This window comes from Pelmatolapia mariae, linkage group LG10_11 (genome assembly GCF_036321145.2).
Source record: "Pelmatolapia mariae isolate MD_Pm_ZW linkage group LG10_11, Pm_UMD_F_2, whole genome shotgun sequence".
Lineage (NCBI taxonomy): Eukaryota > Metazoa > Chordata > Actinopteri > Cichliformes > Cichlidae > Pelmatolapia > Pelmatolapia mariae.
In genome coordinates this window covers 34,318,562-34,340,986 of record NC_086236.1, presented here as the reverse complement: position 1 = coordinate 34,340,986, position 22,425 = coordinate 34,318,562, and the positions used below count along the sequence as shown (strand labels likewise).

The 22,425-nt window shown below is 41.4% G+C and overlaps 1 long non-coding RNA gene across 1 annotated transcript; it reads left to right on the top strand.

Moving 5' to 3' along the window:
- The first annotated feature begins 17,870 nt into the window (after window positions 1-17,870).
- LOC134637823 (uncharacterized) lies at window positions 17,871-19,606 on the top strand. Its single transcript, XR_010095182.1, has 4 exons — window positions 17,871-18,395; window positions 18,853-19,000; window positions 19,154-19,276; window positions 19,395-19,606. It is a non-coding gene; the product is annotated as an uncharacterized LOC134637823 (long non-coding RNA).
- The last annotated feature ends 2,819 nt before the right edge of the window (window positions 19,607-22,425 follow it).

The window sequence follows — 22,425 nt, the reverse complement described above, 5'->3', positions numbered from 1 at the left end:
AAGTCCAAAGTTAGGACCAGTTTTTTTCAGTGATCTGGATGCTGCTAAAAGTTCAACAAGAACAAACAACACTGAAAAGTGAAAGGCCTCGCAGAAGTTCTTGTGGCAATTCAAATTGAACAGTTTATGAAGTGCAAAGAGAAGGGTTCAAGAACCTTGAAACCAATTCAGTCCTCTGTAGTTCATTGCAGGCTGTTTCACTCAAGCGGTTTGTTTTTCAGAACCTGCACCTTCATGGGTCGGTTGTTCCCATCCAACTCCATCAGCACCTTCTGAAGAAATTCAAATGTGTATTTCAGGTGCTTTGAGTAGCTCAGATTTAGACTGTAGATTAGTCCAAGCAGGAGCGCACACCTCTTTGCCACATCACTAAGCACTTGCAGCACAGTGCATCCTTCTATGATGACACCAATGTCCTCAGGTGAATCTGCAGAGTCTGCTCCTTCATCTCTCACAACATAGACTCCCAAAGTCAGCTGCCTCGTTTCTCTGCTTGCACCAAGATCCACATCCTTAAAATGGAAAAGAAAAGTTAATTGCATACGGATTGTCGTAGAACTTTTGTAAATAAAGTCTGCAACACGGAAAGAGCTGTGGTCAAGCTATTTATTACTGGGCGCAGGAGAACGGACACACACATCAAAACATCACAGGTTCATAGTAATGAGCCTTCTGAAACACAAGTGCTGCTCCCACTCCTTTAGGCATTCCAAGGAAGAGGGAGGACGTTACAAACTGATCATACCACACATCACGCACCTCGCTATGAAACCTACGGAACCTAACGGAACAATGGGAATGCTGTTTTGTTCCCTTGGCGTTATCAGCACCTGTACAGAGAGTTGTCTTCTCCAACTGCTCAGGCTGAAATATGTTCATCTAGTTTTAGAAACTTTCACTGAACAGTCTATTACAGTGTCACAACTAAGGATATGCATAAGCACTTAAATACCTTAAATGACAATAATAGAAATTTTCTATTACATCCCACCTTTGACTATTTTATCAAATCATAAATAAAATCACCAAAAGGAAATTTCTAATTCAACACCATTCAGCATCAACAGCATTGCATACTCAGAGAGGTTCACTATGTGCATCATTCTACAGTGTTAGAGGGAATATTTTACACTTAGTGTTCATTCTGACACACTGTCCTCTCGTCTTCATCTGAGACTAGAATTTGTATGCAAAATATTAGTAATTATACTCAGGAAAAAATTCCCAAAACATCAGATTACACGTGGAAATGTGAAACAGCATTAGTTCTTCACCTGCTTTAACACTTTACTTAAATGAATTTGTTCATTCATCACAAGCTCTTGATAAGTAAGTCATTCAGTGTGAAACATTTTTATCAAACCTCATAATAAAATCCATCATCCAATGTTTCCCATTTAGTGACTGTTTCTCTAAAAGAATCATTATCATCAGTATTGTTAGGGATGAAGACACATCACCAAACATCACACACACACTCCTTGTGCAATTCTATTTTGCCATGTCCAGATGTTTGTCATCAGGGACAGTGAATACAACTAAACCTGTGGATGAATACAAAGAACATCTCACTGATATCAGTGATAAAGTCAGTCTAAGGTAACACCACAAGTTGCCACGTGTTTCCACACAGCTGCAAATCCTCTTCTGTCCACGTTCCAACCTTGTCTTGTGTCTAACCCTAACACTAACCCTCATCCCTCTTCAGTGACACAGAGCCTCGCTCTGCACCTCACTAAGTTGGAGCTTGGCACGCCCTTGTTGGAGGAGAGCATTTTTCACGCCTCACTTTCTCATTCCAACGCAACTGTAGGATGAAAGGGGCGGAGCACATCGTACACCCTTGTTGTCTTCCTCAGGGTCTAACACAGGCATCTTTCTCAACCTTTTGGGTTGTTACTGTGGCTCTGAACTCTTCACACAAACGGCTGTAGCTCAGATGGCAGAGCTTGCCATCACCAGTGTGTAAATGTGTGTGTGAATGACTGAATGTAGTGTAAAGCGATTTGGGGTCCTTAGGAACTAAGTAAAGCGCTATACAAATGCAGGCCATTTACCATTTACAGAACACAGAAAAATCATTGAAAATTGTAGAAAAATCAACAAATAGTAAACCTGGAATCCCTCCTTTTGACACATGGCCCTTTCCATGTGGCAATTTAACAGAATTAGGAGAATGAGGAAAAGAAAAAGGTTAGGTTACTGTCTCTTGGACAATATCAGGGCTTCTCCTGTGAAGTAGCTTCGCTCCGGGCGTGTAAACCTGTGCTAGCAAATGAAATTAGTGTGCTTTTCATGTTAGGTCTGCTTAACTCCTGGTTTCGACACCACATCTGCTCTGTAATTGCCTAGAAAACAGAATCTTTGACTTAATAGAAACTTCACATTTACAAACAACTGTAGGTCACAGGAGTAATAAGGCATCCAGCACTGCAGCCACTATTTTGTCATGTGCAATGGATTTCTCTCACATCAGGAAAAACATTCTTTCCATAATGTGCCCAAATCATGGATCACCCCGCGTGTTTATTCAGAATTACTGTAAATAGTGAGTGGTCTTAAGCAATATCACTCACTTGTTTCAATGTTTTGACCTCAGCAACTTGAGAGAAAGAGTGATATAATAATAACACTAAGATGTTCTGTGATCACTGCACATCCTGCTTTATTTTCACTGGTGTCTGTCTGTGTGATGCCAAATCCTCGACAAAAAGCCCTGAGGGTGGCTGTCTCCTCCACCAAGGAGCCACTAAAAAAATACATAAAAATTGTATAAATATGGTTACAGCTGTTGATTGTTTGTTTGTTTTTTTCTAAAGTACAAAAGCCGGCATTGCCACATAAAATATTTCATTTTTGTTTGATGCAATGATGATGATGCAGTGTGCATAAAGTTAAAAGATTAAAGCTAATAAAACAAATTTCATTTGATTCAATTTTATATGTGTGCATGAGCTAACTTGTAAAGCCATTTGGTCAGCTGAGTTGCCTTTAAACCTGCTATAGAAATGACATTGGACAATGGAGAAAGGATAAATTGAACCCATTCATAACCATTCATGGCCAGCTTGATCCAAGCTTGGTAGCCATGACAACGAAGACATCCCACAAATCCCACTGAGCGCAAGCAAAAGGGTTTGTTGCACACCCTGCAACTAAATCGAATCATCTAAGGGTGTTTACTCACTTCATGTCACTTCCACGATGTTATTTCTCTCTCCTACAGCTTCCATAAATATGATGAATTCTGCAAATTAGTCGTTGACGTCATTTAGCCACTTGTAATGACTTTACGGAAAGTCAATAGCGATTTTCCTTAGTGAGAAGTTGGCAACACTGTTTGAAGCAGACACACATTGCCAGGGTTGTGCTTGGATGAGCTGACTGGGTAAGGCCTTGTGAGCAGCTAGTGACAATGGCAGGCGGCAGGGATGCACTTTAAATATAACAGAAGTGGCTGCATTCTACTGGCAGACAGACGTCAGAGACTCAAACTTGGGTCATTAAACTGCTTGGGTCCCATTTTGTGAAAGCCAATCAAAAAAATACGTAGGCGTTGACTTGTAATTTGTGTGGAACAATATTGCACAAGAAGCTTTATATATAGTTAAGAAAAAGAAAAAAATTAAAGATAAATGTCCTTTTTTTTCAGCCTATTATTGGCCAGCTGTGTGGTACACGGCGTTAAGAGGCCAGCATTCAGACTCCAGAGTTTAACGACCCAAGTTCGAGTCTCTGACAGTCTGTCTGCTATAGCGGGGTGGGCCGAGCGAAAAACGAAGCTCCGGCCTGCCTCCTTTTTCTCTCTCTCTCTTTTTTTTTTTTTTTTTTAACATATATTTATTTATATTTGAAGCTCAGGGAAACACTTAGTTTTAACTCGGCCTTTAAGGTACCCTATATATGTCCGTTTCACATCTTATCAGTCCATACAGTGGGAAGGGCCAATCTTCACCTGATACTTTCTGCACAAGCTTTTATCACACTGGAGCCGCTGTTTACAGGTAAGAAATGGACTGTCAGCAAGTGTCAGTAATGTTATAGTGGCTGTGTGGAGTAGCATAACCACTGCTAATATAACACTTTTCACCTGCATTTCTACATATTACAATGTCTTTTACCCTCTTTATGGTGCTAGCTTAAAGTCATGCTGTAAATGTTAGCTTATTTTCTAGTCAAACATATTAAAACCATGTTAGGACAGAAGTATTACCTTCTGTCATGACTAATTACCTTACTAGTTAATAAAGTTACGGCTAACATGATAGTGCTAACCCATAACCCCGAACTCTGTAATACTGTAAATGATGAGTGATTTAAGTTAACACTAAACGTTAAACAGTGTCTCCTGAACATTTATAATCAGGTTTGAGTCTGGCTGCACTGAGTTTTGAAGATGCAAATTTAGCATGATGGCTGATGGTGCTGTGTAAGCTTCAGTGTTGGGACTAACGCGCACGAGCACGGTAACTAGTTATTATGCCAAAACCAGGAACGCGTTACTCGTTACTGGGATTTAGATAGGCTCGTTATTCGTTACTTCGTGTGGTGGCTATCGGGAGCTTCCACAGATTCAATAACATTAGCAAGTGGTGGAGGCCAGCAGGTGGATGAAGGAAAAGGGAGGCAAGAGGAGAGACCCAAAGCGGCCGCCGGTCCCAGTGTCAGGTGAACTGAACTTCAGGTAAGAAGTTATGACCTGCAGTCTATCTGGGTCAGATAGAAACCAAGTTTAGGTGGAGTTTATTTTCGTTATGCTGACTTTTTCGTACTGCGTACTAGCTAGCATGACGAAGTTTCTATACAGCTGGGTGGGTGCTATGTTACTGATGTTGAACTTTATTTTGTTCATACGGTTAATTATTAGAGTTTCCAACCTTCCCGTAAAAAACAGAATCCTCTGGTATTCAGAGAAAATATTATGCGTTTGGTATTGAGGTGAAAAGGAACACAGTTTGTCCCGGACTTCAGCTACAATGAAAAAGACACAAAGCTGGAGTTATTCTGTGTTTACGCTGCACAGCTGCCTCTTCTCCTCTCATTCTCTCCCCCTCCCTCTCCTGTTGCTACTTCAATCATGAAACTGATCAATGATCAGCTGATCGGCTTTTCTCTCTTGTTTATTTATCGCCCACTTTGCGCCAGAAAGAGGAAACCAGCGGATGTCGCGCTAAACAACAGCAGCACGTTTAAGCTTGATCAGCTGTTGTTAGAATTTATTTAATATTAATTTCTAGTATCAGCTGATGTTTGCTGGAGCCACAGCTGTAAAAGCTGCTGGTCATGATATGGGTTTGGTTATCTGGTGAGAGGGAAAGATGAAGATGAAACCAGGAGATGTCCTTACTGAATCATCAGAGCTGAACAGGTGATGGAGAAACAGGTTTACCTTTTAGGTGACATGAATGAGTTGAAGTTATGAACTGTTTCTGAGAGACAAATAACACCAGGATCCTTTTCTAAGTAGCGGACATCTGGTAACTGTGCAGGGGCGGGTCTAGCAAAGTGTTGCCAGGGGTCCATGTAGGGCATTAACAGGGAAAGGGTGGCACAAGGAAATACTTTTCTTTCTTATTCTCATTTAAAATGTCTAGCTTTTAAAAAAAGAATTATCTGAGTCTTACAACAAAGAATTGATAGATTGATACATATATACCATCAGAACAGTGTACATCACTGTCACAACAGTGTTTATTTTCATTCAAAGGCTTTATGATTTTTCCTATAATGGTGGGCCGGTCTCTAGTCAAAATGCCCGGGACGATTTTTTTGTCCCAGTCCAGCTCTGTATGCAGCTCATCTGCAGTCTGGTGTTGAATACATCTTCCTATTCAGAAGGCATAATTTCCGAGTTCTGAGTACAATCGAAAGCACCACGACTGCAGTTTTTGTGTTGGATGTAAAAAGCAGGCTAGAATCATGCGGCGGTCAACGACGGTCCAGGCGTGGGATTTCTCTCGTGGAAATGTGCACATTATTTTTCCTTTCTATTGGTAGGTGGCACAATGCCCTTGTGGCAAGTAAGCAAGCTAGAAGACTGGCAATCTTGCTGGGTATCCAGTTACAGAAGCAACACATTAACCAGAGAATTCTGAGTAAATCCAAAGTTACTTTCCCTAGTAACTAGTTACTGTGAAAGTAACGAGTAACTTGAAGTAACTGAGTTACTTTTGATAGAAGTAACTATTAATGTAACTAAGTTACTAATTTAAAGTAACTTACCTAACACTGGTAAGCTTCTACTTACCTTCTACACTGTGTTTAACACAGATTTCAGAATAGCAAAGAGGAGCGCTGTTGCTTCATCCTTAATACTTTAGAGAAGAACTGGATTGCAAATCAAAAGGTCCTTAATAGCTTTTTGTCCTCCCCGACCTTCAAAGCCAAAGTTCAGCCATGAGAGCTGATGGGACACGATGAGTAAAAGTGACATAATCAGAAACAAAGGTGATTAAGATAACATAAGATAACCTTTATTAGTCCCATACGTGGGAAATTTGTTAATTACTTCATATTTGCAATACTTGCAAATACTCTATTTGCATTCTTTGGAGAAAAGAATATGAAAAGGCTGTCTGCGATTTTGGATTGATGTCCTTCTCCTGAGGCTCAAAGAAGTAGGGCAGTGTCACGGTCCTTTTGGCAGCAGAAAGCTGCTGAGCGCTGGAATGAAGCACGGCCATACCAGCTGAAATGTCTCACTGACACAGAAACTGTTGGTCATCCTCTGTTTTGCTACTGTCTTCACCCTGCTGTTATTTGGTCTCATCTCAATAACGTACTTTTCTATATAGCTAAGCTTGATGAGCGATGCCTTGTTGGCTGACATTTATGTCTTTGAGCGTGTGAGAACTTTAATAATTATAAAACCACATGAATTTGACAAATGTCCTTTTAACTGTCAGCTCATAGTGAAGTACACTGAGCCACCCTGAGCTATAATATCAAAATAGAAGCTGCTACCTTTGTCAAGAGTGGCTGGATCTGAGTGCGTACTACTTTCAGTTATTCAAATTTGCTTAATTTGTTAAAAGAAAGTCCTGTCTATGTGCAGAGAGTGTCTTCCAGAGGAATGGTTCTGTGATGTTCTACATCACAAACATCAGCCACTCCACAACAGAGAAAGTGTTATTGATGTTTTTTAAAGCCATTCCTCCAACCACATGTATTATTAGAGTGGACGGTCAAAATTGCACTAATATACAAGGTATTTCCTCGTGAGATACTCAGTTTTGGTTTTCATATGTTTCTACAGCCAGTTAGAAATAATCTATTTAAGTGGTTTTCTCTCTTTTGGTAGCTCGCATTCTGCCAACAGTGAAGCTTCGAAACTGCTCCTGTGGGGACGTAAACTTCACAGTGTCAGCGGGAAAAATAGTGATTTTAATCAACATTAATAGTAAACAGCAACCTGCTATTTAGGTTAGGGTGAGTGAAGTATTTCTTTGATATTGTTTTTCAATAAGCAGATGCAAATATTTATTCCTCTGTTATATTTCTGTACATACAGTCTTTATGCCAGTAGCGATGCAGTGCAGCACAGCTTTCTTGATGAGGAAGAGCAGCTGTGCTGTGATGTCAGCTTCAGCTGCCCAGCATGCACACCTGAAATGTTACCATCAGTTGATGGGAACAGAAAGCTATATCACTTTCAGCAAAACGAAAGGTGCTCATTGTTGATGTTCTTTGTTTTTGTGTTTTTATGCATTTATTTATAAAAACCTTCCATGGTTGAAGACAGCCAAGTGTCTGCATTTGTTGACACTTTACAGAAGACAGTGACAAATGCAAGTTTAGTTGATTTCATTTTTCTCTTTTTGGTTAATTTGACATAATAGTTTTTTACTATAGTAAACAAATGACTGTCTTCTGCAAAATGATTAGTGTTAAATTAGAGTAAATGAAAAATTTTATAATTCCTTGCTATTTTATTAATTGTGTTACATGTCATAGACACGGGGAAGAGGCACCATGGGGATTCCCAGTGGACAGCAGCACGAGAGACTTCAAGGAAGTGGAGGTCGCTGTGTGTCGACATGGATTAATGTGTCTTTTGTGTCACTTTCACTTCAGGGACAGCAAACAGGTCGCCGTGGTGTATTTCAGGAACGGTTACATGCCTGACAACTACACTTCTGAACAGGTCCAACTTTTGATTTGCACTCAGAATGATTACATCAAAGAGTTCAGTTAAAAACACTCAAATGAAACCTGCAGACTTGCTTAAAGTGATTCGTATTCATGAGAAACTGGAACGTCATTATCATTGAGTTTATTTCTTTCCCTGCTTAGCAACACCAAGTCTAGCCCTGATTGGCTGATATAAGTGACAACAGACCTGTCGCTGTGTCAGTCTGAATGGGTGATTAGAGACCAACACATGTTTGTTGCTGTTTCATGTTCTCCGCAACATTGTGTGCAGTTACTGCAGCTGTGTGTGCATTCTGCTGGCAGGAACAGGAAACAAGTGAAAGAAAACTGGCGAGCACCCTGGAAGGAAAAGTTAATCGGACATAACAAGTTAAAACAGTTTGCAAGTTTCAAGCCAAACTGCTGAATCTACTGTCCAGGTTCTCCTTGATAGCATGACTCTGTTGTTCTCCTTCATTCTTCTGTCTCTGTCAAATCTCAGCGTAATATAAACCAACTATTGTGACGCTCTGCTGGTCGGTGTGCTGGCTGTTTTGTCAGGAATCTCAACCAGCAGAAAGTTTGTACGAACGAAGCTAAAAAACCTGTCACAGCGTGTAAAACGTTATTAGCAGCAGTGAAATAAGATTCTAAACATTAGTGAAATCGTAGAGGCTATTTTATGCTGGAAAAATTCTTCTAGCACAAAGTGTCCCAATGAACTGAACCTTTTAATACAGAAATACATCTTCTGTCATGTGAAGGCTGTGTGCAGGCAGGAGTGGTAGTAGGAGGATCCAATGTGCAGACACTTGGAAGCAGAAAGTAACTCAAACTCAGATTTATTGCTAAACTCAAACGGAAACAAACTTGCAAATAAACTTACGCAGACAGAACACACAGCATGAACGAGGGTAGATCGCAACACAGACAGATGAAAGCACAGGGCTCATATACACAGAGGGAGCAATCAGGGAATGAGTAACAGGAGGGAAACACAGCTGGGGCAAATCAGGCCTAACGAAACAGGGGAAGCAAAACCAGATAAAGTAACATAAGACATGGACCTTCAAAGTAAAACAGGAAACATAACACAGACTGAACTTACACACACAGACTCACAGGCAGGCACTACAACAGAGGGAAGAGAGACGTGGGACCAGGGCAGACACAGACACTGACTGGACACGGGGATACAGCAGACAGGGGAGACAGCAACTATGGATCACAGACAGAAAACCAGAAAACTAAAACTCTAACAAAACCACCCAGAGAACCTAAACTAAGAATAATCTTATAACCCATAAAGCAAAGCTAGAATATAATGAAATAACAAAATCAAAGAACCAAAAACACAAAACACTGGGTCGAGGACCCAGGCACACTAACATCTAATGATAAAAAGACAAGCAGAGAATTCATTGTCTGTTTTCAATTGCAGAGCTGGGATGCTCGTCTTCTGATGGAGCGCTCTCGAGCTGTGAAGTGTCCAGATATCAGGGCTCACCTGGCTGGTACCAAGAAGGTTCAGGAAGTGCTCGCCAGACCTGGAGTCCTGGACAGATTCTTCCCAGACCAGCCTCAAGCTGTGCAGCAGATCCGAGCGACATTCGCTGACCTCTACACTCTAGACATGGTGAGAAAAAGGACACGAGTTTTTCATTGTTTGGAAAATTTGGCATTAGATAATCCTCACCTGGGTGTTGATGTTCAGTGTAAGCAATATCATTCACATTTTATTCCTCTCATTTATTTCTCTGTGGTTGCGCTCGTCTACAGGGTCCAGAGAGGGACAAAACAGTATCAATGGCCTTGGCAGCAGCAGAACGGTTTGCCTTGAAGCCTCAGCGAGAAGGAGGAGGTACAGCGGGAGGACAGAAGCATCTTTAAAAATGTTGAGAATGCAGCAAATGCTGAAACTTCTGTTTATTGCTCACCATTTGTTAAACTAGGGAAGCTTAAGCAGTGCATGGATCTGCACACACATGCAGCATTTGCTTGCATTCCATGTATGAGCTAGCCTCAGTCAAAACAGTGACGACACATACATGACTGCCTGCTGTTTTGCATTACTGTGTATCTACTGTGATTCATGCATGCTGTACTGTGACTGAGATAATAGTGTATACGAGACACACTTGACAACAACATTGATTAAGATGTGAAAAAGCTACCAGATACAAGTTGTTAGCAAGTTATGGCTGACTAACCACCCTGCCTTACATCACTCTGGGCTAATACTGTAAAAAACAATCATTAGTTTTCTTTGTAATATCAGATCATTTGTTTTGATAAATACATAGGTCAGTATCAGGGTTCACATGAGCTATTTTAGCAGTAATTTTACACCTCCACTATGACAGTATTTAGCTGTTAATCATGTTAGCAAGGAAGCTAGGGTTTGTAATTCATTCTTAATTTAGCCACGCTGCATAAATTTGGATGATAACACTTTTGAAATTGGCAGTTTACTTTATCGGGCAATTATAAAATCGTATTTCTTAGGCTGGCTTTTAAGAAAGGAGAAAAGATATGTATCAGGTGGCTGGGAAGAAAGATGGAGGTGGAAAGGATGTGCAAGCTATGGGACAAAGTTGCTGAGACTAGGTTAAAAAGAGGTGACGATCAGTGAGCAGGAGTGTGGCTTCGTGCTGAAAAGAGCACAAGAGATTCTCTGGAGAGAAGGTGAAGGAAAGTCAGCTGAAGCAAGACAGTTTGTGGAGTTTGTGTTGGACTGTATGTTATGCTGGGAGCCTGGACTTTGATTCCAAGTTAATACTAGCTAGTGTTTCTCACTGGTTTTTGGGCGGTGGAGTAAAAGGGATTGGTTGGTGGCTGTTTCTAATGTTCCCTTGCCTTTACTTTGTTTCCTTACAGGCAGGGTAAAGACATGGTGATAAATGAGTGTGTGGGCCATCTGCTGAGGACCAAGAGCTCAGGACACTCAGACGGGGGCGTCGCAGCAGGAGTCACCGTGCTCCACAATCCTCTGCTGTTCTGAGATGTCACACTCCTGCCTGCACATATAAACCACAGTGAAGTCAAAGTTCCACCTGCCCCTCCACCTGTTCTTGCAACAGCATGAACACTGACAGAGGTGAGACAGCAGAAGAGTTTTTGTTTATTTTTGTAATAAGTTAAGGAATTAAGTTAAGAACAGTGATTAATTAAATTGTTTCTTGCAGTTTTGATTTAATGATTGTGTTTAGGATTATTTCAGAAACATGTTTAGAGGATCTTTGTAAGCCTGTATTTACTTTAAAAGAAGGGAAGCACTTCATTCTACAGAAAAGGTGACACATTACAGATGAGTTCATAAAAAGTGTCACTGTCACTCTTTCAAGGCTCTGTCACTTTTTCTTTTTTACTGGAACAGCATGGTAAAGTAGGCCTAGGGTGCCATCTTGTGGCAGTGTGTTGTTACTACAACATATGAAATTGTGTTTCTATTGGAAATATAATTCAGCGCCACCGAGCCGCTCTCTCAGTTACAAACTGAACCTGTTTTTTAGACATATAAATCACTAAGCACAGTGAGGCCTTTGGTTTCTTATTCAAAATGCATGTTGATTTTTATAAGGTTGAAGAGCAGTTAGCAGTGCATTCATGGACATCTTTAAACTATTAATTGAAGAATCTTTGGTCATGATGGCATGAACTAGAAGCGCGAGCTCCAGGTGAGACTGCAATGAATGATTAGTTTTCATGATTGTTGCCTCAAGACCTGAGATCATGGTGGTGGGCTTGTGATGGACACACTTTTCATGGCTGAAAGCTCTCCTGTAGAGGCTAAGCCTAGGCTTGAAGCCACTGGGGTGTTCGTTGGCGGAGATGACGTGATGTCACTGGTATGCATGAACTTATTAAACTTGATACAGTCCAATAACTCCAGCCTTACTCATCTTGTCCTTCAGATTCTTTATTTCCAGGATTTAACATAGCAGCGCAGCGGTCACAAACTGTTTGCTTCCTCCCGACATTCTTGTCTAATATTATAAATGGATTGATCTGAAACGTGTAAGTGTGACAAATATGGAATAAGATACGAAATCAGAAACGAGGCAAAAAAAATTTCACAGTGCTATAGTCTGTAAATGGTCTTCTTTTGGCTATAGTAGATCTTTAAATTGTTCCTTTTTTAATTGTTTGTTTAAAATTGTTTTCTCTAGTTTAAGGCGTACGGTCCAGGCCTTCAGAGCAGTGTTCTGGCTGTTGGAAAACCCACTGAATTCACAGTTGATGCCAAGCAAGGAGGAAAAGCTCCTCTGAAAATTATAGCCCAGGTATATCTGGCTTTGTATATGACCACAAATATGTTAAATATATTGCATGTACCGTATTTTTCGGACTATGAGTCGCACTTAAAATCCGTTAATTTTCTCAAAAATCGACAGTGCGCCTTATGTATGAATTCTGGTTGTGCTTACTGACCTTGAACCGATTTTATGTGCTACACAGCGCTCAAAAATCTGTCAAAAAATGTTTTAGTATGAATTTGGTAAGCTACGAAGTCGCACCGCTTGATGGATTGTAGGAGCATTACGGCTACGTAGTCAGGAGCCTCGCAGAGTAACACGTACTGTGCTTCAACATAATATTACTGTATTGTGTGTGGATAAGGACCCCAAAATGGCACCTGTTAAGAGACATGCTTACGAAGCGGATTTCAAACTCAAGGCTGTCAGTCACGCAGTAGAACGTGAGAATAGAGCAGCTGCGAGAGATTTCAACATTAATGAATCAATGGTACAGAAGTGGAGGAAGCAAGAAGAAAGAGTTGAGTAAAGTTTGACTTATCTGACTGTTGCGTTTTATAATCCAGTGCGCCTCATGTATGAAACCAGACCTGTTCATCGACAGTGCGCCTTATAAACTGGTGCGCCTTATGGTCCGAAAAATACGGTGTGTTAAATCTGATAGAACTAATCCCTTGTCTTCTGCACAGGATGGTGAAGGCAATTCTGTGGATGTCCAGTTTAAGGATAATAGCAACAGCACATACACCGGCACCTACACCCCACGTAAGCCTGTGAAGCACACTGTGATGGTTCCACTGGACATAGGAGAGCTTGACCTCAGCCAGCTGACAGTCTCTCTTACAACACCCTCAGGCCCAGAGGAGCCCTGCCTGCTGAAGATGCTGCGTAACGCTCACATTGGTGAGTGTCCGTCTGATAAGTGAGAAGTTTGCTAAACAATGAGACTCATCAGAATTCAAATGCTTTATTAACCCCTGAGTAAAAGACAGAGAGGAGAAAATAATCAAAGTTAAAGCATGGAGAAAGAAGCAGGAGCAGCTGAAACGGGCTGCATGCACACACAAGAATAAGCGTTTGTTAACATCTGTTTTGTTTGTCTGTCTTAGGAATCTCGTTTGTTCCCAAGGAGATTGGTGAGCACCTTGTTAACATCAAGAAGAACGGTCATCATGTTCCCAGCAGCCCAATCGCTGTTGTGATCAAGCAGTCAGGGATTGGTGATGTGAACCGTGTGCGTGTGAGTGGACCGGGGCTGAGCGAGGCCAGGACTTTTCAGCCTGCAGAGTTCATCATTCACACTCGTGATGCAGGTATATGCTCAGTGAAAGCATAGATAGTGTGATATTTTTCTTTTTAAACATAAAAATAGAATATTTTTCAGTCTCATCTTGTTATATTAGGCTTCATCTGCTTGAGCCATTCCATTGAAGGACCCAGTTAAGTGGGCATTAACACTGAGGACCAGGAGGATGGCTGGTGACACGATGTGTTGCTTTTTGAGGCCTTTTAGCCTGTTTCACTTTGTCAGACAGGTTCTATTTAACTGATTTCCTGATTCACAAGTCTGCAATTAATCAGGCCTGAGTGTGTTTAGTAACACTGAACTGAAGTTTCCAACATTGGTTAATCACAGTTAACTCGTGATTTAACAAGAGGGGCAATTTGTTTTTACACAGGACCAGGGAGGTTTGGATAATCTTTCTCCCTAATCTATGAAATCATCATTTCAAAACTGCATTTTGTATTAACTTGTGTTATCTGTGTCTAATATTAAAATTAGTTTGATGATCTGAAACATATAAGTGTGATAAATATGCAAAACACTAGGAAATCAGGAAGGGGGCAAAGACCTTTTCACATCACTGTAGACGTGATTACAGAATACCTTTTACATCCTGGATTACAATACCATATCCATCAACGGCAGATACTGGTTTCCATGACACACAGATACTGGAGTGGTCTGTCCTGACCACACTCGCACTGCTTACCTGCAAAGTGTCTAGAGACACGGAAAAAAGCCAGAAAACAAACAAACAACACAAAGCCAAAGAATGTCATTTGCACACTAGCATGGACAATAACCGTAGACACAGTGCACCCAGTAATTTTTGAACTTCCAACCAAGTATCAAGAGCAGTACTGTCATTGTACCGGTACTAGCTGCTGTCTCATTGTTCAGAGAGCCCATCATTATGCAGAGAAAGGAATCTGTGTCTCTGGACCAAAATGACTGTACGTGTAGTGCTGTAGAAACAAGACTGCCCACAAACCTTGATGTTTCTATATGAGGAGACCTTCAAGTATGCATATCCTCCTGTAAGGGTAAAGTTAAGGGACGTTTGCACTTTTTGCATGTAAGCCGGTCGGTCTTAACTGGAAGTTGCACTTGAGCTGTCTTGGCATCTTTCCCTTGTTTGACTCACCAGTTTTGCCCTGAGCTGAACTGCTGCCTCCTTCTCTGTTGTGGTACTCAGCGGTGACCAACATGCTGTAACGTGTATCTGGCTGCAATGACTCCAGCATCACCTGCTTCTCTCCACCAGGGACCAGCACCTGCAGACAACAAACCACACTATCATCCCAACACAGTCAGAACTCATTTAAAGTTTTGGGACTTATGGGATTTCTGGAATTCTCACACATGACAGCCGGCTGAAGGCCAGAATAGTTGAAGATGTAAAGACTAGAACCCACTCACAGTGTGACCCTGGCTATCAGCTCCAGTCAGTGCTGTGTAGGACACACGATACTGGAGGACATGAGCATCGGGAGATACCCAGCTGAACACCATGCTGACGGCAGTCTCATCAGAAACCGTGAGGCTGGAATAAGAATAAGAAGTGGAATAAGAAGTGGTAATCTGTGTACTGTGCTAGTGATCTGCATAATTCACTTTAGATGGTCATTTGTTTGGATGGCTGAAGTCGGCTAACGACTCAGCTAATTTCATCAGGCTGCTAATGAAACATCTAAAATGATAGATGGTTAACTACACAACGGAAGTAACAGCATTACAATCACTTGATTTAATTACATTTTTCCCCCCAAACCTTTGATCCAAATTAGCAAAGTACTGCAGCCATCTGAACCTTCTAGGTGTTACATGTTACAGTGTTCCACTCTGGCCAGCTTTAAAAATGGAAAACTCTTTGTTTGGTTGACTCAGTTCTGTAAATGAGGCTCCTTTCATTTGTGAGACTGTTGTTCTTCTCTCCCCTTTGGTCCGCCCTTACAAGGTGAAGGTGCTGCCCACCCATGATACCAGCAAGGTGCGTGCAAGTGGATCCAGCCTTAACACCACTGGAGTGCCCACCTCTCTGCCAGTGAAGGTCACCATTGATGCCAAAGATGCAGGTGAGGGACTGCTGGCAGTGCAGATCACTGTGAGTGCATGAACATGGACCACACAATAATGTATTCAAAGCATTGATATTTAGGTAACAGTTTTTGTTTTCTCCTGAAGGACCCAGAGGGGAAGCCCAAGAAGCAAATATCTGTGACAGCCATGATGGGACCTACCTGGTGTCTTATGTGCCAGACATGACTGACAGATACACCACTCTCATTAAGTACGGAGGAGACGAGATCCCTTATTGACCCTACTGAATCAGGGCCCTGCCCACCGGAGATGCCAGCAAGTGCACTGTCACTGAATGTTGTCCAGTGGCCAGGTAGGACTTCCTTGGTTGCTCATACACTTTTAGTTTTCTTTGAAAACGGCCCTTTAAGTCACTTGAGCCATGACTTGAGTAAGCACTGTCCTGTTGAGTTTGTGGGCTCAGATGACACTTATTGTAGAAACGATGAGAAATCATGTTTTAGTTTTTTGTAAATTATAGTCAAACATACAGTGAACTAAGGTATTCTTGTTGGTTAACAGAGCAATGCGATAATAAAAGTGGACAAAGCACATCGAGTTGCCACAAATATTTTTGTATATTATGCAGTTTACATAGTCGAAAAGGAGTATAAAGGAATGTGGGGCCTCCCTGCTGCTGCCGAGTCGGGGCAGTTTGCTTTTCTCCACCCCAGGGAACCAGGATCATATTTTTAAAGGGTTTCTTCTTTTGGATATAAAAGTGTCATTATGTGCATGCACTGGACATAATCAGAAAAGAAGCACTCACAACAGTAACCGTGTATGGAGTGAAACCTGGAGCTGGACATGTAACGTGCCCCACTTTCTTTTAAGCCCATCCACCACCCCAGCATCCACCTGTATGCTCCTGGAGTTCTATGACTAACATATTTGCAGGGAGTGATCCACCCGAAGACTCGGCACCGAGCTCAAACTGTATTCTGCTGCTGTGTTTAATCAGTGAAATTAACTTGGCTTTGTTGCATTTTATTCTTTTTTATTTTCTTTTACAAGTTGATTTCTGTTGTAATTTCTGGATAAAAGGTAAAAGTATTACAATTGTTATATGAATAAAATATAGTTAAAATGTCCTGTGTATGGTTTGCTCAGCTGAAGCAGACCTAGATGTGGTTTGTGAAGCCTGTCTACCTGAGCTCCAGACAACCCATCAGACTGCAAGAAGCCTGTTTAAGGTAAGTCTTTATTAAGGACCGCTGTAGTCTTGTGAGTATTTGAGTGCAAAAATGAGTGGTCTCCAGCTAATTTCGAAAGGCTGGTTGCGCGATGAGCACGTTGAGCTCTTTTAATATAAGAATTTTCCCCATTCTGTTCGCCCGTCATGTGGCCACATGTGGCCGGCTAGCAGGTTAGTAACGTCCGGGTTCGAGCCCTCGGCTCACCTGGCTCTCTATGTTCATCTGCTAGGGGGAGGTCCAGGCAGGTGATCTTGGAGTGAAAATTCCAAGGGATGAACCTTGTTCAGCCTGGGCCTCCCCTGACTTATGTTTTTTTGTGTGTGTGGTTTGTTTTTTTTCTTTTACCTGCCAGCAACAAACAGCCCAGCCCCTTTTATGGGACCTCCTTGTTGTCATGGCTACCAAGGACCACTCTTCTTGTGCCAACAAGTCATTGCCTGACAAAACATTATTTCCTATGTTTCTCTGTGTGTGTGTGTTTTTTTTTTTTATCTCCAATATCTTTACATATCTTGCTGGATAGACTTCCTTGAACAGGGTTTACAAACGCCTTATCCTCTTTGTCCACTTAAAATATCTTTACACAACTATTCTTATATTTCTTGCAACATCTGCTGTCCTCTTGCCCACATTACTCTTAAAAAACACTTTTTTAACGTCAACCACATTTTTGGAACTAGATAAATAAAGCATATATAAAAGTCACTACCAAAAACTCATTGCAGCTTGTACGTTGTTATAGGAATGTTGTTTGTGACTCAAGATTACTTGAATTCATCCATGAAGGATACATTTGATATATGTTTTCACATATTATAGACCAACAAGTTATTATAGCAGTTTAAATACGAGCGATCGGTTTTTGGCAGATGATCATTTTTTAGCACAACACCGCTAAGCACCAAGTCATCCATCCTTTCTCCTTTTCTTCTTTTCATGCCGCCACCATGGGAAGCGCCCACAAATGTGTCATTTCACACTGGCAGCAGGCTGGCGGAGCTAGCTGTGGTGCTTGTTTTCTCTGACTTTGCTGTTTCACCGTGTTTAGATAACGTGTCATCTGCAAAAAGTTGCACTCATTTTCCTGCTTTAGCTTTGTACTCACACACACACACACACACACACACACACACACACACACACACACACACGTGTGTGTTAGTTTAGTCTGTTTCAACCTCTCTTCGTGTGGAAACACACATATCTAGAACTATTCTTTAAGGATGTCTGCATTTCACACAACTGTCTAATAGGATAAAATAATTGACATTGTATACCCAAAGGTCAAGTCTGGATAAACGTGTATATGATCTCCAACTTGAATGCAAAGCCAAGGCATATAATTGTGTGGTGTGTCAACTCTAATTTGTTTCCTCTCTGTGCAGGGGGATGACTGAAGCTATCACCTTGCTAATCCTTGCTGTCCAAACTGGCCTCATTGAGCTGCAGGTCATCCACAGAGCCTTCCTCCTCTCTATCATCTTCTTTATTGTTGTTGCTTCCATCCTGCAGTCCATGCTGGAGATAGCTGATCCTATAGTCCTAGCCCTGGGAGCATCTAGAGACAATTAAGATAATATACCAAAGACTTTTTTTATGTGTTTATTTTTAAGAAAACTCTGTGTCCCGCTGTTTGTTTTATTTTTTACTGATCATAAACAACTATTAATAACTATGGGCAGTTAGTTAATTATCACAGAATTCATTATCTATGGTCATCAGTACAACTCATGCTAACATCATAAATTAAGTAATACTAGGGTGTACTGTCCTTCTTTCTTCATTCCTAAACAGGCAGTTAGTCTTTTTGACATCAATAAATGTAATCTGACTGAAAGTGTGTTTGCAAAGCCTGCTATCAACCTGACTGCTTTCTCATATGCTGGTTTTGCTGCCCGTCCCGTAGGAGTTTGTGGAAGCACTTCCGTGCAGTTTCTCTCTGTCCCTTCCTGCTGACCTTTCCAGCGTACATGGCTTATATGATCTGCCAGTTCTTCCACATGGACTTCTGGCTTCTCATCATCATCTCCTCCTCAATCCTCACCTCTCTCCAGGTAACACACAACCGCATCGCAGTGACATCGCAAAAACATTCAATTAAATAGTTTAAACTTGCTCTACCCAAACAGTTCAGCCCAATAATAATTAAACATGTATATTTGCTTGTTTTTTAATTCCATAATAACTCTGAAACACTCTACCGCCAGGTGCTTGGCACTCTGTTGATCTGTTGTTCTCTTCATGGTGGAGGAGTTTCGTAAAGCTCCAGTGGAGAACGTGGATGAAGTCATATATTGTGTAAATGGGACCTACAGATGCTGGAGTTTCTGGTATGTGTCACACACACGTACAGCAACTCTTTGCTAAGTTCTGACTGTAAACAGACACTGTCATGTAATGCATCAGCACTGTCTCTGCCTCACTGTCAGTGATTTGTTACCTCACCAGGTTGCGGTGTGCGTGGTGTGCTATGGTGTATCAGAGACTGTATTTGGCGAGTGGAGTGTGATGGGAAGCACCATCATCTTGGTCCACTCGTACTATAACGTCTGGCTCAGAGCCCAGCTGGGCTGGCAGAGCTTCCTGCTCAGGAGAGATGCTGTAAACAAGACAAAAAGCCTCCCCACAGCTAGCAATACACAGCTGGAGCAGTATAATGACATCTGTGCTATCTGTTTCCAGGTATGAACTGTTTTTATCTTTATCTAAAGAGGATGCATGACCGAGAGTTAATCTGGGGCTTTAAAAGCTAGGCTAATGTGAAATTTGATTTGTTCCAGGACATGACCAGTGCTGTGATCACTCCGTGCAGTCATTTCTTCCACGCTGGCTGTCTGATGCCCTCTCTGTCATTCACAACTCAAGAGCCAATCACCAACTAACGGTGGAGCTACCCAAGATACACCTGCAGCCAATCACATCGTCAAACCTCCATTATCATCTTCCTCTTGTTCTTCTTCTCCTCTTGCAACTGATTCTGTGCTGCACCAGTCCCCTGCAGATCACCCTTCTGCATCTTCTTTCTCTACCTCTTACACATCAGACACACCCGACGCTCCTGCATCTCTCTGCCATTCTGTCTCCACCTTTCACCAACCAACTTCACAGGTACTGACCTAAGCAGAGGCGAACCCTGCTAAACCCGAATCCCCCCCTCAGCTAAAATCAGTCTCCCTTGTGGACAGCCAGGAAAACTCTACTGGTCCATCATCACAATCGAACCCACCAACTCCCCATTCAGTGGAACCTGTGTTTGGGTGTTAATGGTAGCAGGTATTTAGTATTGCACACTGATATATGTAAAGACTCCAGTGTGTGCATATGTGGTGTACATTCACTGCTGTTGTGCAGTGTACAGTCTGACAGCAGCTGGAGGGAAAGGCCTCCAAAATGTCCCCTTTGCACACTGTGGGTGCAGCAGCCTGTCACTGAAGGGACTGCTTAGTGTTGTCAGAGTGACCTGTATGGGGTGGGAGCTGTTATCTGACAGAGAAAACTACCTCCACTGGGTCAAGAGGGCATCCCAGAACAGAGCTAGTTTTCTTGATCAACCTGTTCAGTTTCTTCCTATCCCCAGCAGACCACACCATAAAACATGGACAATACCACCAAAGAGTCCTAGAAGGTCTTCAGGAGCGCTCCCTGCTCCCTTCCAAATCCCTTCCAAAAGACTTCTCTGTTGCAAATACAACCGTCTCTATCCTTTTGTGTAGATGGACTCTCTGTTGTTACTCCAGACCAGTTTATTGGTCAGATCACTTATATGAGTCAGCTATCTTAATGCCCATTCTCTGGATGTTCACTGGTGTAGGTGGATTCCACTACCTGCTCCTTGGTTTTCCGAGTGTTGATCTGGAAGTGGTTCTGCTGGCACCAGTTGGAAAAAGTCCTCAGTCAGTTCTCTGTATTCCCTGTTGTCCTGTTGTCAGTAAAGTACACAGTGAGGAGATGCTCTCATTGCCCACTCATTATTTTAAAATAGAGATAGCCTACATAGTTCATACATATGAGAGACTGTTATGAGCAAATTGGGAGAAAGCGTTAAATGAGCTGTGAGCCACTGCTGGCACTGTTATCACATTGGAGGGTCACTTTAGTGTTCAAGTAGTATAAAAACAAACAAGAAAAAACCCACAAATATTTCAAAAAATGTAGTGTTTTGTTTTTTTGTCACTGAATAGTGTTGGAATAAAGTGTGAAAATTGTGAAGGATTAAAATATTCCAAGAGCTCAAATTACTTCACCAAAACATGTTTCATTCATATTTTATCAACACAAATTGCACAGGTTTATTGAATATGAATAACTTGTGTTAATTCAACTCAATTGTTTAAGCTCGTGCCAAAGCAAAACATCTGTGTGCAACCAATGTCCACTATTGAACTAAGTAAACTCAGCATGTTTTTTTTTCAGTGCATAATCACATTTAGTGTAATAAACTATTAAAGCAGAATTACATATTAGGATTTAGCCAAGTGTTAGGATGTAATGCAGAGTAGTATTTCTAGTAGGCTTGTTTTGATATGCCTGTTTTCATTTTATTTTCTAAATTTTAAAGAAGGCTTTAGAAAGGTCAAAATAAATCTTCTGTAAGGGAGTATCAGCTATTCTAGTAGAATTTATTTTACCAATGCAAGGGTGCATTAGTACCTTGTAATACAACATATCTATTTCATAAAGGGCGAACACAAATTTCCAAAGAGACTTCCTGGCAGCTGCCATTTTAAGTATAACCTCTGGTACGGGTACATTCAGTTTGCAGCAGCTATACAACAGTGGCCTCTAGAGGTGTTTACACACTATGACCAAATCAGACAATGCAACACAACACGCAGGTCGCCCCAATGAATTGATTAAGCTGGTAGCAGTGACTTGTTAACTTATCATTTGTCATGCATATCTCCCATGAATGATATGAAATCATTTAGAGACATAACATTGACATCACAAAGTAGAAGCTGCAATCAGTTTTTAGGAAAGTGAGTTTAATAAGAGTAGGTAAAATAATGCAGTAATTTCTTAGATTTTATAATCCCTTTATAAATCATGTTGGCTACAGCCTATTTAGCAGTGCAACAAGAGCATTAGACAAACAAACAAACAAACAAAAACAAAAAAGTTAGTACCCAGGGATAAAAATGTTGTATATGAAAGGGAAACCTAATGGACAGATGTGATGCCTGAACAGTGGTGGCTTTAAGTGATGTATCAACTCAAACATGCATCCATCGTCTATGTCACATAAGTACGATGATCGGTGGTGATTGTTGGCGCTGCTTTGGAAGCAGAAACTGTTGGTTTGAAAGCCTTTAGTGTCTCCTTGTGGCGGGACTCTTATACTGCACTGTAAGATGTCGAGCAGTGTCAGCCGTATGCTAGAAAGTGATACATTAAAATTTCTGGGGTCACCATGAAGAGCTTACTTCCTTTCTTAGTCAGTGTGTAAAATGTGGTACTTAACAGATTGAAAAGAAAAATG